The sequence below is a fragment of the Loxodonta africana genome, chromosome 25 (genome assembly GCF_030014295.1).
Source record: "Loxodonta africana isolate mLoxAfr1 chromosome 25, mLoxAfr1.hap2, whole genome shotgun sequence".
NCBI lineage: Eukaryota > Metazoa > Chordata > Mammalia > Proboscidea > Elephantidae > Loxodonta > Loxodonta africana.
In genome coordinates, this window is record NC_087366.1 from 44,358,691 (window position 1) to 44,375,491 (window position 16,801).

The 16,801-nt window shown below is 40.2% G+C and overlaps 1 pseudogene; it reads right to left on the reverse strand.

The window, feature by feature from the left end:
- Positions 1-784: 784 nt before the first annotated feature.
- LOC135228677 (5S ribosomal RNA) lies at positions 785-903 on the reverse strand (annotated as a pseudogene).
- Between the last annotated feature and the right edge of the window lie 15,898 nt (positions 904-16,801).

Here is a 16,801-nt window from a genome sequence, read left to right on the forward strand (position 1 = left end):
TGAGACAGACCAGTTAGAGCTCTCTGGGCCCAAAGAATGAAACAGTGGTAAGCTGTCTGGGTTTTCTTTTGGCCACATGCATTCCAAATTTGGAGTTGAAAAATCTGGAAGCCTGAAAATGCCAATGGACACAGACAAAAAATAGCACCAACACAAGCCTACTCCCTTTCAGCTAAAGGACCAGGAAAGGTGAAGCATATCAAGACAGAAAACTTTAGACAATAACTGCTTTAATCCAGCCAAGAATCACAGGAAAAAAAAAAAAAAAAAAAACTGGCCCCATCCTCACTCATGACATCAAGGCTGTGGGGGAGAGCCTCAACTTCTACCCTTGTGAGGCTGTGACTAGGCTCCCCAATCCCCTCTCCAGGGTGGTGTCAGAAATGGCTGAGTATGGAGTCAGGCAGCAATGAAACTCCCCCTCTATGGTATTAATGGAGACCATGTAGGAAACTGGAACTTCCAAGCCCATTTCATAGTAATGAGGTGACTCTCCATCCCGCCACTGGGGTGGTGTCAGAGGAAACCTAGTAGAAAGTTTGAACTCGCATCTCCGCAGAAATAAGGAGCCCTTCCCTACTAAGGTGTCAATGGAGACTGAGTGAAAAACTTGAACTTTTACCCTCATCTGGCGATAACATGATGGTTAATTCCAACTCATAGCAACCCTATAGGACAAAGTAGAATTGCCCCATAGGGTTTCCAAGGAGCAGCTGGATTCAAAGTGCCAACCTTCTGGTTTGCAGGCACAGCTTTTAACCACTTGACCGGCTAGGCCTGATAAAGCCTGCAGCACCTGGCATTCCCAGGCGGTCTCTCGTCTAAGTACTAACCAGGCCCAACCCTGCTTAGCTTCCGAGATCAGATGAGATTGGGTGCATTCAGGGTGGTATGGCCTTAGACACTTAATTGTGTTCATGAGGAATCTGTGCATAGATCCAGAGGCAGTTGATCAGACAGAACAAGGGGATACTGATTGGTTTAAAGTCAGGAAGAATGTGCATCAGGGTTGTATCTTTTCACCATATCTATTCAATCTGTACGCTGAGCAAATAATCTGAGAAACTGAACTATATGAAGAAGAACGAGGCATCAGGACTGGGGGAAGACTCATTAACAACCTGCGTTATGCGGATGACACAACCTTGCTTGCTGAACATGAAGAGGACTTGAAGCATTTACTAATGAAGATCAGAGACCACAGCCTTCAGTATGGATTGCACCTCAACATAAAGAAAACAAAAATCCCACAACTGGACCAATAAGCAACATTATGATAAAGAGAGAAGAGGTTGACGTTGTCAAGGATTTCATTTTACTTGGAACCACAATCAACAGCCATAGAAGCAGCAGTCAAGGAATCAAACGACGCATTGCATTGGGTAAATCTACTGCAAAGGACCTCTTTAAACAGTTAAAAAGCAAGATGTCACCTTGAAGACTAAGGTGCACCTGACCCAAGCCATGGTATTTTCAATCACATCATATGCTTGTGAAAGCTGCACAATGAATAAGGAAGATTGAAGAAGATTTGACACCTCTGAATTGTGTTGTTGATGATGAATATTGAATATACTATGGACTCCCAAAAGAACGAACAAATGCATCTTGGAAGAAGTGCAACCAGAACGCTCCTTAGAAGCAAGGATGGCAAGACCAGAACGCTCTTTAGAAGCAAGGATGGCAAGACTGTGTCTTACACACTTTGGACATGTTGTCAGGAGGGATCAGTCCCTGGAGAAGGACATCATGCTTGGCAAAGTGCAGGGTCATTAGAAAAGAGAAAGACCCTCAAGAAGGTGGATTGACACAGTGGCTGAAACAATGAGCTCAAGCATAACAACGATTATGAAGATGGCTCAGGACTGGGCAGTGTTTCTTTCTGTTGTGCATAGGGTCACTATGAGTTGGAACCCACTTGACAGCACCTAACAACAACAACCTGTTAGACTGATACTCTACTAAAGAAATCTGTATGAATGCAAAAAAGTCAACATTTGACTCGAAGCAAAGATAAGGAGATAAGGGGGCAGGCAAACTAGAGTACTGGAAATGGAACAACCATAACACAATTAATGAGAATGTTGAGAGATGGCCCAAGATGGTGGCTTAGTTAGACAAACCATGTTGTCCTTCTACAGCAAACACCCAAGAAACCAAGTAAAACATATAGATGACAACCCTGGAACACTGAGCATCAAAGAGAAGGATAAAGAATTAGACTGAACACTGACTGGAAGGACAAACTGAAAACAGCAAACGAGGAGAGATACAGAGTAGAGGTGCCCTGCCAGCCGGCCTGGCCCAGTGTGGTCATCTTTTTTTTTTTTTTTTAATTAATTTTTATTAAGCTTCAAGTGAACATTTACCATTCCAATCAGTCTGTCACATGTAGGTTTACATACATCATACTCCCTTCTCGCACTTGCTCTCCCCCTATTGAGTCAGCCCTTTCAGTCTCTCGTTTCGTGCCAATTTTGCCATCTTCCCTCTCTCTCTATCTTCCCATCCCCCCTCCAGTCAAGAGTTGCCAACACACTCTCCAGTGTCCACCTAATTTAATTGGCTCACTCTTCATCAGCATCTCTCTCCCCCCCGCTGACCAGTCCTTTTCATGCCTGATGAGTTGTCTTCGGGGATGGTTCCTGTCCTGTGCCATCAGAAGTTCTGGGGAGCATTGTCTCTGGGATTCCTCTAGTCGCAGTCATATCATTAGGTATGGTCTTTTTATGAGAATTTGGGGTCTGTATCCCATTGGCCTCCTGCTCCCTCAGGAGTTGTCTGTTGTGCTCCCTAGCAGGGCAGACATCGATTGTGGCCGGGCACCAACTAGTTCTTCTGGTCTCAGGATAATGTAGGTCTCTGGTTCATGTGGCCCTTTCTGTCTCTTGGGTTCTTAGTCGTCGTGTGGCCTTGGTGTTCTTCCTTTGCCTTTGCTCCAGGTGGGTTGAGACCAATTGATGTATCTTAGTAGGACCCCAGGCACCACAATTCAAAGTGGGATGCAGAATGTTTTCATAATAGAATTATTTTGCCCGTTGACTTAGAAGTCTCCTCAAACCATGTTCCCCAGATCCCAGCCCCTGCTCCGCTGACCTTTGAAGCTTTCATTTTATCCCGGAAACCTCTTTGCTTTTAGTCCAGTCTAATTAGGCTGACCTTCCTTGTAGTGTGTGTTGTCTTTCCCTTCACCCAAAGCAGTTCTTATCTACTGATTGATCAATAAAAAACCCTCTCCCTCCCTCCCTCCCTCCCCCCTTTGTAACCACAAAAGTATGTGTTCTTCTCCGTTTTTTCTATTTCTCAAGATCTTATAATAGTGGTCTTATACAATATTTGTCCTTTTGCCTCTGACTCATTTCACTCAGCATAATGCCTTCCAGATTCCTCCATGTTATGAAATGTTTCAGAGATTCGTAACTGTTCTTTATCGATGCGTAGTATTCCATTGTGTGAATATACCACAATTTATTTACCCATTCATCCGTTGATGGACATCTTGGTTGCTTCCAGCTTTTTGCTATTGTAAACAGAGCTGCAATAAACATGGATGTGCATATATCTGTTTGTGTGAAGGCTCTTGTATCTCTGGGGTATATTCCGAGGAGTGGGATTTCTGGGTTGTATGGTAGTTCTATTTCTAACTGTTTAAGATAACGCCAGATGGATTTCCAAAGTGGTTGTACCATTTTACAATCCCACCAGCAGTGTACGAGAGTTCCAATCTCTCTGCAGCCTCTCCAACATTTATTATTTTGTGTTTTTTTGGATTAATGCCAGTCTAGTTGGTGTGAGATGGAATCTCATCGTAGTTTTAATTTGCATTTCTCTAATGGCTAATGATCGGGAGCATTTTCTCATGTATCTGTTGGCTGCCTGAATATCTTCTTTAGTGAAATGTGTGTTCATATCCTTTGCCCACTTCTTGATTGGGTTGCTTGTCTTTTTGTGGTTGAGTTTTGACAGAATCATGTAGATTTTAGAGATCAGGCACTGGTCTGAGATGTCATAGCTGAATATTCTTTCCCAGTCTGTAGGTGGTCTTTTTACTCTTTTGGTGAAGAAGTCTTTAGATGAGCATAGGTGTTTGATTTTTAGGAGCTCCCAGTTATCTGGTTTCTCTTCATCATTTTTAGTAATGTTTTGTATTCTGTTTATGCCCTGTATTAGGGCTCCTAGGGTTGTCCCTATTTTTTCTTCCATGATCTTTATCGTTTTAGTCTTTATGTTTAGGTCTTTGATCCACTTGGAGTTAGTTTTTGTGCATGGTGTGAGGTATGGGTCCTGTTTCATTCTTTTGCAAATGGATATCCAGTTATGCCAGCACCATTTGTTAAAAAGACTATTATTTCCCCAATTGACTGACCCTGGTCCTTTGTCAAATATCAGCTGCTCATACATGGATGGATTTATATCTGGGTTCTCAATTCTGTTCCATTGGTCTATGTGCCTCATGTTGTACCAGTACCAGGCTGTTTTGACTACTGTAGCTGTATAATAGGTTCTGAAATCAGGTAGAGTGAGGCCTCCCACTTTGTTCTCCTTTTTCAGTAATGCTTTGCTTATCCGGGGCTTCTTTCCCTTCCATATGAAATTAGTGATTTGTTTCTCTATCCCCTTAAAATATGACATTGGTATTTGGATTGGAAGTGTGTTATATGTATAGATGGCTTTTGGTAGAATAGACATTTTTACTATGTTAAGTCTTCCTATCCATGAGCAGGGTATGTTCTTCCACTTAAGCATGTCCTTTTGAATTTCTTGTAGCAGGGTTTTATAGTTTTCTTTGTATAGGTCTTTTACATCCTTGGTAAGATTTATTCCTAAGTATTTTATCTTCTTGGGGGCTACTGTGAATGGTATTGATTTGGTTATTTCCTCTTCGGTGTTCTTTTTGTTGATGTAGAGGAATCCAAGTGATTTTTGTATGTTCATTTTATAACCTGAGACTCTTCCAAACTCTTCTATTAGTTTCAGTAGTTTTCTGGGGGATTCCTTAGGGTTTTCCATGTATACGATCATGTCATCTGCAAATAGTGATAGCTTTACTTCCTCCTTGCCAATCTGGATACCCTTTATTTCTTTGTCTAGCCTAATTGCCCTGGCTAGGACTTCCAGCACGATGTTGAATAAGAGTGGTGATAAAGGGCATTCTTGTCTGGTTCCCGTTCTCAGGGGAAATGCTTTCAGGTTCTCTCCATTTACAGTGATATTGGCTGTTGGCTTTGCATAGATGCCCTTTATTATGTTGAGGAATTTTCCTTCAATTCCTATTTTGGTAAGAGTTTTTATCATAAATGGGTGTTGAACTTTGTCAAATGCCTTTTCTGCATCTATTGATAAGATCATGTGGTTTTTATCTTTTGTCTTATTTATGTGATGGATTACATTAATGGTTTTTCTGATATTAAACCAGCCTTGCATACCTGGTATAAATCCCACTTGATCAGGGTGAATTATTTTTTTGATGTGTCGTTGGATTCTATTGGCTAGAATTTTGTTGAGGATTTTTGCATCAATGTTCATGAGGGATATAGGTCTATAATTTTCTTTTTTTGCAATGTCTTTACCTGGTTTTGGTATCAGGGAGATGGTAGCTTCATGGAATGAGTTGGGTAGTATTCCGTCTTTTTCTATGCTTTGAAATACCTTCAGTAGTAGTGGTGTTAAGTCTTCTCTGAAAGTTTGGTAGAACTCTGCAGTGAAGCCATCTGGGCCAGGACTTTTTTTTTTGTTGGAAGTTTTTTGATTACCGTTTCAATCTCTTTTTTTGTTATGGGTCTATTTAGTTGTTCTACTTCTGAATGTGTTAGTTTAGGTAAGTAGTATTTTTCTAAGAATTTATCCATTTCTTCTAGGTTTTCAAATTTGTTAGAGTACAATTTTACGTAGTAATCTGAAATGATTCTTTTAATTTCATTTGGCTCTGTTGTGATGTGGTCCTTCTCGTTTCTTATTCGGGTTATTTGTTTCCTTTCCTGTTTTTCTTTAGTCAGTCTGGCCAATGGTTTATCAATTTTGTTAATTTTTTCAAAAAAACAGCTTTTGGCTTTGTTAATTTTTTCAATTGTTTTTCTGTTCTCTAATTCATTTAGTTCAGCTCTAATTTTTATTATTTGTTTTCTGCTAGTGCCTGATGGGTTCTTTTGTTGCTCACTTTCTATTTGTTCAAGTTGTCGGGACAGTTCTCTGATTTTGGCTCTTTCTTCTTTTTGTATGTGTGCGTTTATCGATATAAATTGGCCTCTGAGCACTGCTTTTGCTGTGTCCCAGAGGTTTTGATCGGAAGTATTTTCATTCTCGTTGCTTTCTAAGAATTTCCTTATTCCCTCCTTGATGTCTTCTATAACCCAGTCTTTTTTCAGGAGGGTATTGTTCATTTTCCAAGTATTTGATTTCTTTTCCCTAGTTTTTCTGTTATTGATTTCTAGCTTCATTGCCTTGTGGTCTGAGAAGATGCTTTGTAATATTTCGATGTTTTGGATTCTACCAAGATTTGTTTTGTGACCTAATATGTGGTCTATTCTAGAGAATGTTCCATGTGCACTAGAAAAAAAAGTATATTTTGCAGCAGTTGGGTGGAGAGTTCTGTATAAGTCTATGAGGTCAAGTTGGTTGATTGTTGTAAGTAGGTCTTCCGTGTCTCTATTGAGCTTCTTACTGGATGTCCTGTCCTTCTCCGAAAGTGGTGTGTTGAAGTCCCCTACTATAAATGTGGAGGTGTCTATCTCGCTTTTCAATTCTGTTAAAATTTGATTTATGTATCTTGCAGCCCTGTCATTGGGTGCGTAAATACTTAGTATGGTTATATCTTCCTGATCAATTGTCCCTTTTATCTTTATATAGTGTCCTTTTTTATCCTTTGTGGCGGCTTTAAGTCTAAAGTCTATTTTGTCAGAAATTAATATTGCTACTCCTCTTCTTTTTTGCTTATTGTTTGCTTGATATATTTTTTTCCATCCTTTGAGTTTTAGTTTGTTTGTGTCTCTAAGTCTAAGGTGTGTCTCTTGTAGGCAGCATATAGATGGATCGTGTTTCTTTATCCAGTCCGTGACTCTCTGTCTCTTTATTGGTGCATTTAGTCCATTTACATTCAGCGTAATTATAGATAAATAAGTTTTTAGTGCTGTCATTTTGATGCCTTTTCATGTGTGTTGTTGGCCTTTTCATTTTTCCACATACTTTTTTGTGCTGAGACGTTTTTCTTAGTAGATTGTGAGATCCTCATTTTCATAATGTTTAACTTTATGTTTGTTGAGTCGTTACGTTTTTCTTCAGTTATGGAATTGATATTCCTTTTTGTGGTTACCTTATTATTTACCCCTATTTTTCTAAGTAAAAACCTATCTTGTATCGTTCTATATCGCCTTGTATCACTCTCCATCTGGCAGTTCAATGTCTCCTATATTTAGTCCCTCTTTTTGATTATTGTGATCGTTTATTGATTTCCATGATTTCCTGTTATGTGTATTATTTTGTTTATTTATTTATTTTTTAGAATTAATCTTACTTTGTTTGTTTTTGTGCTTTCCCTATTTGAGTTGCATTGATATCAGGACGTTCTGTTTTGTGACCTTGTATTGTGCTGGTACCTGATATTATTGGTCATCAGGCCAAACAATCTCCTTAAGCATTTCTTTCAGTCTTGGTTTAGTTTTTGCAAATTCTCTAAACTTGTGTTTATCTGTAAATATCTTAATTTCTCCCTCATATTTCAGAGAGAGTTTTGCTGGATATACGATCCTTGGTTGTCAGTTTTTCTCCTTCAGTGCTCTGTATACGTCGTCCCATTCCTTTCTTGCTCACACGGTTTCTGCTGAGTAGTCTGAACTTATTCTTATTGATTTTCCCTTGAAGGAAACCTTTCTTTTCTCCCTGGCTGCTTTTAAAATTTTCTGTTTGTCTTTGGTTTTGGCAAGTTTGATGATAATATGTCTTGGTGTTTTTCTTTTTGGATCAATCTTAAATGGGGTTCGATGAGCATCTTGGATAGATATCCTTTCGTCTTTCATGATGTCAGGGAAGTTTTGTGTCAGGAGTTCTTCAACTATTTTCTCTGTGTTTTCTGTCCCCTCTCCCTGTTCTGGGACTCCAATCATCTGCAAGTTATCCTTCTTGATAGAGTCCCACATGATTCTTAGGGTTTCTTCATTTTTTTAAATTCTTTTATCTGATTTTTTTTCAGCTATGTTGGAGTTAATTCCCTGGTCCTCCAGAAGTCCCAGTCTACATTCTAATTGCTCGAGTCTGCTCCTCTGACTTTCTATTGTGTTGTCTAATTCTGTAATTTTATTGTTAATCTTTTGGATTTCTACATGCTGTCTCTCTATGGATTCTTGCAACTTATTAATTTTTCCACTATGTTCTTGAATAACCTTTTTGAGTTCTTCAACAGTTTTATTGGTGTGTTCCTTGGCTTTTTCTGCAGTTATCCTAATTTCATTTGTGATATCTTTAAGCATTCTGTAAATTAGTTTTTTATATTCTGTATCTGATAATTCCAGGACTGTATCTTCATTTGGGAAAGATTTTGATTCTTTTGTTTGGGGGGTTGGAGAAGCTGTCATTGTCTGTTTCTTTATGTGGTTTGATATGGACTGCTGTCTCCAAGCCATCGCTGGGAAACTAGATTTTCCAGGTAATCAGCTAAAAAAAAATGCAGTCAGATCCCTATCTGAATTCTCCTTCTGGCTCAGGGTATTCAGATGTTAATGGAGCCGCCTGGGGAGGGTGGGGGAGGGATCAGAGAGCTAGGCGTGTAGCACCACAGAATATAGAGCTGATCCCCGCGTTCATGCTCCGCCCCAGTCTGCCAGAATCACGGCAGGACGGCTCCCCGGCTGGGATGCTACTCTCCCCGCTCCAAGATCAGTCACTTCCTCCCAGGGATTTCTCCCTCCGGTGCGCCGGACCGCTCGCGCGAACTGAGTGGGCGTGGCCCTCACGAACAGCTGGGCTCGCCCCCGTGGTCTATTCAGGGGAAATCGCTCACACCCCGCCCACTCTTGCCAAGATCCCAGCGGGACGGCTCCCCGGCTGGGACGCTGCTCTTCCCGCTCCAAGACCTGTCACTTCCTCCCGGGGATTTCTCCCTCCGGTGTGCCGCACCGCCCACTCTCGCCAAGATCCTAGCGGGACGGCTCCCTGGCTGGGACGCTGCTCTCCCCACTCCAAGATCAGTCACTGCCTCCCAGGTGTTTCTACCACCGGCTGTGCCACTACCCCGCCCGCGCCAACCAGCTAGACTCCCTCCCGGGATGGGTTGGGGGGGTAGGGCTGGGCCCCTTGTCTGTGCCGTCTGCCCTCTGGGCTCTGCCCCAGCCCGGGCTCCGAAGGTCACCTGCCTGGTATGCTGGCTCTTAGTTCTGAAATCGATCACTGTCTGCCCGTATTTGTTCGTTCTCCGTCTCTAAGTCTGTGTTTATTGTTCAGAGTTCATAGATTGTTATATATGTGATCGATTCACTTGTTTTTCCGAGTCTTTGTTGCAAGAGGGATCCGCAGTAGCGTCCACCTAGTCCGCCATCTTGGCCCCGCCTCCCAGTGTGGTCATCTTGAGACAAAGCCAGCAGTGATCCCAGGTGAGGAGCACAGGAAGGCAACTGCATGAGAACCCCAATAGGAGACAGAGAAACTATATAGACGTACTTGGAGTGAAGCAATGTGAGCAGGACATGAACTGGATCTAAGGAGGGAAAGTTGAGGAAAGAGGGCAAGAGCTCCAATGATCCTGGAGTCCACAGAGCAGGAAAGGAGCCAGGATCCAGAGACAGGGCCACTCACCAGCGGCAGTCCCTGACCTCTCGGGAGGTGGCGCATATGGAGTAATAGATCCATAGGATGTCAATAGAATGTCCTGCACCCGAACAAACTTTGGGTAACACACCCCTCCTTGCACTTGGTCAGGGCCAGGTCCCAAATGAAGCTGCAGCCAGTGTGAGAGCCCAGGCACCCACACCCATTTACCAAAGGGGCACGCCCCCCTTCCCTCCAACCCTGCCTCTGCACCCACCTGGGGACTGTAGTATGAACTCCCCTTATCCCTCCCACCCTGCCCCCACCCAACTCCTTCCCCTCACCTGGCAAGTGATAGCAAGAACAACCATGCCACTGGTTGCCTACCATTCTCCCTCCCACCCATTACACTCCTGCACTCACCACACCACTCACCCAGCAAGTGGCAGAGAGTGCTCCCACTCACCTGGTCAACCATCACACCAACCCCACCAGATGCCTCATCCACCCAGTAAGTGGCAGTGAGTGTGCCTGCTCTGCTGGTTTCCACCAAACCTTCCAGCCCACCACCCTGTCTGCCCACCCAGGAAGCAGCAGTGAGTGCTCTAGCACTGCTGGTCACCAGCTAAACCCCCTGCCTGCTGCCCCATCCACTCAGTGAGTAGATGTGAGCACATGCACCCCACTGGTCAGCCACTATACCCTCCACCTACCACACTCTACCACCCACCTCCCTCCAACCTGGCAAGTAGTAGTGAGCATGCAAGTGCCGCTGGTGGCCCTCCACATCCCCTTGCCCACCACCTGGCCACCCAGCAAGTGGCAGTCCCAAGTTTGTGGGTCAGACTGAAGACTTCTGACTCACATAGCCAAAGATGTTGGCAAATCCAAGATTGAAAGTTCAGATAGGAGGCCTCTGGCTCACAGTCTATGGAGTCTGATGAATCCCAAGATCAGGAGGTAATACAATAGGTAAACTGCTAGCTCAAGTCTCAAGAACCAGAGGTCAGATGAATAGGAGCCAGCTCCAGGATCTGGAGCAAGCAAAAGCTAGTGAGCCTTGCCAGAAAGTTCACCTATATTGGATGCATGCCAACACCCAAGGAAACTCCCTTTCAACTGATTGGCTGCTCACAACAGATCTCATCATGGAGGTGATCACATTATATCGAATCTCATTATGGAGCTGATCACATCATTAAAAAGCTGCCAAGCCAAATCATAACTACCAGACCACTGAAGGTCATGGCCCAGCCTAGCTGACACACAACTTTAACCATCATAGATACAGAAGATCTAAATCAACCAACTTGACCTCATAGACATGTACAGATCATACCACCCAAGACCAACACAGTACGCATTCTTCTCCAACGTACTTAGATCATTCTCTAGAATAGACCATATTCTAGGCCATGAAGCAAGCCTCAATAAATTAAAAAATATCGACATAATACAAAGCATCTTCTCTATAACGCTATAAAACTAGAAATCAATATGAGAAACAAGAAGGAAAAAAATTAAATACATGAAAACTGAATAACACTTTACTTAAAAACTATTGGGTCATAGAAGATTTTTTAAAAATAATTTTTATTGTGCTTTAAGTGAAAGTTTACAAATTAAGTCAGTCTCTCACACAAAAACCCATATACACCTTGCTACACACTCCCAATTACTCTCCCCCTAATGAGACAGCCCGCTCTCTCCTTCTACTCTCTCTTTTTGTGTCCATTTCATCAGCTTGGGTCATAGATTTTAAAAATGAAATTTAATAATTCCTAGAATCTATTAAAAAAAATTTTATTTATTTTATTTTTTTTTAGAATCTATTGAGGGTAAAGATGCAACATACCAAAACTCGTGGTACACAGCAAAGGCTGTGCTCAGGGGAATATTTACAGAAATAAATGCACACGTCAAAAAAGAAGAAAGGCCCAAAATCAATAACTTAACCTGACACCTTGAACAAATAGAAAAGAAACAGCAAAAGAAGTCCACAGTCACCAGAAGAAAGGAAATAACAAAAATCACAGCAGAGATAAATAAAATAAAAAAAATAGGAAAAAAAAAACAGTGTTGACAAAACTAGAAATTGGTTATTTGAGAGGATCTATAAAATTGACAAACCAGTGGCCAGACTGACAAAGGAAAAAAAATGAGAGGACACAAATAACCAAAATAAGAAATGAAATGAGTGACATTACAATAGAACCAAATGAGATCATAACAGAATATTATGAAAAAATGTACTCTAACAAATTTGAAAACCTAGAAGAAATGGGTAAATTTCTAGAAACACACTGTCTTGGTCATATAGTGCTGCTATAACAGAAATACCACAAGTGGATGGCTTTAACAGAGAGAATTTTATTCTCTCACAGTCTAGCAGGCTACAAGTCTAAATTCAGGGCTCCAGCTCCAGGGGAAGGGTTTCTGTCTCTGTTGGCTCTGGAGGAAGGTCCTTGTGATGCATCAGTCTTCTCTTGGTCTGGGAACATCTCAGCACAGGAACCTTAGGTCCAAAGGATACACTCTTATCCCAGCACTGCTTTCTTGCTCACTTCTCTTTTATATCTCAAAAGAGATTGGCTTAAGACACTATCTAATCTTGTAGATCTCATTAATAAAACTGCCACTAATCCATTTCATCACATCATAGTGGTAGGATTTACAACATGAAGGGAAATCACATCAGATGACAAAATGGTAGACAATCATGTGATACTGGGAATCATGACCTAGGCAAGTTGACAGATATTTTTGGCGGACACAGTTCAATCCATGACATGCACTATCTACCTAAATTGACACAATAAAACCTAAATAGACCCATAACAAAAGAAGAAATTGAAGATGTCATAAAAAATTTTTTTTCTTAAAAACTCCAAATAAAAATAAGTCCCAGCCCAGACGGCTTCACTGGAGAGTTCTACCAAACATTCAGAGAACAGCTGACACCAATTCTACTCAAACTATTCCAGATAGTAGAAAAGGAAGGAATACTTCCTAATTCATTCTATGAAGCCAGAATAACCCTAATACCAAAGCCAGGCAAGGATACCACAAAAAGAAAATTACAGACCAATATCCCTCATGCATGTAGACGCAAAAATTCCTAACAAAATTCTAGTCAACAGAACACAGTACCATATTGAAAAAATGATACATCATTATCACATAGGATTCATACCAGGGATGCAAGGGTGGTTCAATTTTAGAAAATCAATCAACATAATTCACCACATAAACAAAAAAAAGAAAAAGAAATCATATGAGAGTTTCAAATAATGCAGAAAAAGCATTTGATAAAATCCAACACACTTTCCTGATAAAAACTGTCAGCAAAATAGGAATAGAAGGGAAATTCCTCAACATAATTAAGGGCATATATACAAAACCTATAGCCAACGTTATTCTCAGTAGAGAGAGATTGAAAGCAATCCCCTGAGAACAGGAACAAAACAAGGATGCCCATTATTTCCACTCTGATTTAATATTGTACTATAAGTCCTACCAAGAGTAAAAAGGCAAGAAAGAGAAATAAAGGCATTCAAATTGGTAAGGAAGAAATAAAACTAACCCTATTCACAGATGACATGATTCTATACATAGAAAATCCCAGATATTCCACAAGAAAGTAACTGAAACTAATAGAACTTTCAACAAAGTGGCAGAGTACAAGATCTGCATACAAAAATCATTTGGATTCCTCTACAATAACAAGGAGAACTCAGAAAAGGAAATCAAGAAAACAGTACATTGGAATAGCTCCCAAAAAGATAGAATACCTAGGAATAAATCTAACCAGGGATGTAAAAGACTTATACAAGGAAAATCACAAAACATTAATTCAAGAAACCTAAAAAAATGGAAAAACCTACCACACTCATGGATTGGAAGACTTAACATGAAAATGTCAATATTACCCAAATCGATCTATAGATGTAATGCAATCCCAATCCAAATCCCCAAAACATCCTTTAATGAAATCGCAAAACTAATCTCCAACTTATATATGGAAAGGAAAGAGGTCCCAAATAGCTAAAGCATTATTGAAGAAGAAGAACAAAGTAGGAGGCTTCACACTTCTCCATCTCAGGACTTACTGTACAGCCATGGTAATCAAAACAGCCTGGTACTGTACAATGACAGACTCATAGGCCAATGGAATAGAATTGAGAATTCAAGAAGAAAATCTATCCAGCTGTGGACAGCTCATCTTCAGCAAAGGATCAAAGCCCATTCAGTGGAGGAAGAAACAGTCTCTTTAACAAATGGTGCTGGTGAAATTAGATGATCTATTTGCAGAAAAATGAAACAGGGTCCATACCTCACACAACACACAGTAAATAACTCAAAATGGATCGAATAAATATTAAACCTAAAACTATAAAGTTCCCAGAAGACAACATAAAGACAAAGCTAGGCATCCTAATTTATGGCATAAATATACTATCAAACATAACTAAAAAATGCACAAACAACAGAAAATAAATGAGATAACTGGGACCTTCTAAAAATTAAATACTTATGCTCACCAAAAGACTTTACCGAAAGAGTAAAAACAGAACCCACAGACTGGAAAAAAAAATTTGGCAATGACATATTTGGAGAGACTCTAATCTCTAAAATATGTAAATATATTTATATATATAAATAAATGTAAAATATATAAAAACTTCAACACTTCAACAACAAAAAGGACATTCCAATCAAAAAATGGGCAAAGGACATGAACAGACACTTTAGCAAAGAAGACATCCAAGCTGCTAGCAAACACTTGAAGAGACGCTCATGATCATTAGCCATTAAAAAAAAAAAAAAAAAAGCCATTAGATCATTAGCCATTAGAGAGATGCAAATCAAAACTACAATGAGATACCATCTCACCTACGCAAAAATGGCACTGATCAAAAAAACACAAAACAACAAATGCTGGTGAGGTTGTGGGGAGATTGGAACTCTTTTATAGTGCAGGTGGGATTGTAAAATAGTACAACCACTATGGAAAACAGTATGGCATTTCCTCAAAAAGCTAGAAATAGAAATATCACATGATCCAGCAATCCCACTCCTAGGTATATATCTTAGAGAAGTAAGAGCAGTGACATGGATAGACATATGCAAACCCATATTTACTGCAGCATTATTCACAATAGCAAAGAGATAGAGACAACCTAAGTGTCCATCAAAGGATGAATAGATAAACAAAATGTGGTACATACACACAATGGAATACTATACAACAATAAAGAATAATGATGAGTCCACAAAACACAACATAGATGAATCCGGAGGAAATTATGCTGAATAAAATAAGTCAATCACAAAAGGACAAATATTATTTGATACCACCTTGTTTACCAACAAAGAATGTTGTTTTTTGTGTATAAACCTATTCTTGGCTTTTTATAAAAAAAATTTTTTTTTTTTTTTTTTTATAAAAAGCCAAGAATAGGTTTATACACAAAAAACAACATTCTTTGCTGGTAACCAGGGTTGGGAGTGGGATGGAGAGAGAATCATTTACCAGATAGTAGACATATGTTAATCCTGGTGAAGGGAAATGCAATACACAACATGGAGGAAGTCAGCACAATGTGACCAAGGTAAATGAAGACACTGAGAGGTGTGGAAGAATAAAGGACAACTACTTAAATGCTATAACGTATACAGTTCTGCAACAACAGTAATATGTAGCCAAACCAAAAATTTGTGAGTGGCTACATAGGCAGATATGTATGCTATCTAGGTGTGGGAGGGCATATGGGAGTGCCTGTGTGTACATATATAGGTATAGTTGTGGGCATTTGTACATACATATTCGTATGTGCTACAGATACATTCATATGTACAAGAGAGCACACACGTGGAACAGTTATGGAAATTTCCTAGACATATGCAAATACCTCATGGGACTGAGTTACTGGGTTTGAGGGCTCAGGACCATACTGTCAGTGGACAGCTTGGTCGATTGGCATAACATAGTTCACAAAGGTAATGTTCTGCATTCTAGTTTGGTGAGTAGCAACTGGGATCTTAAAAGCTTGTGAGCAGCCATTTAAGATAAACTATTGGTCTCCTCTCATCTGAAGCAAAGGGGAGTGAAGGAAATCAAACACTCAAGGAGACAAATAGTCCGTAGGACAAATGGTCCACGTGAATCACTGCTTCCTCTTGCCTGAGAGCAGGAGAACTAGATGGTGCCCGTCTACCACTACTGACCCTTCTGACACAATAGGAGGTCCACCTATATTGGATGCATGCCAACCCCCAAGGAAACTCCCTTTCAACTGATTGGCTGCTCACAACGGATCTCATCATGGAGGTGATCACATATCAAATCTCATTATGGAGCCAATCACATCATTAAAAAGCTGCCAAGCCAAATCATAACTACCAGACCACTGAAGGTCATGGCCCAGCCTAGCTGACACACAACTTTAACCGTCATAGATACAGAAGATCTAAATCAACCAACTTGAGCTCATAGACATGTACAGATCATACTACCCAAGATCAACACAGTACATATTCTTCTCCAATGTACTTGGATCGTTCTCTAGAATAGACCATATTCTAGGCCACGAAGCAAGCCTCAATAAATTAAAAAATATTGACATAATACAAAGCACCTTCTCTATAATGCTATAAAACTAGAAATCAATAAGAGAAACAAGAAGGAAAAAAATTAAATACATGAAAACTGAATAACACTTTACTTAAAAACTATTGGGTCACAAAAGATTTTTTTTTAAATAATTTTCATTGTGCTTTAAGTGAAAGTTTACAAATTAAGTCAGTCTCTCGCAGTGCTACACACTCCTAATCACTCTCCCTGTAATGAGACAGCCTGCTCTCTCCCTCTACTCTCTCTTTTTGTGTCTATTTCGTCAGCTTGGGTCATAGAAGATTTTAAAAATGAAATTTAATAATTCCTAGAATCTAATTTTTTTTTAATGAGGATAAAGACACAACATACCAAAACTCATGGTACACAGCAAAGGCTATGCTCAGGGGAATATTTACAGAAATAAATGCACACATCAAAAAAGAAGAAAGG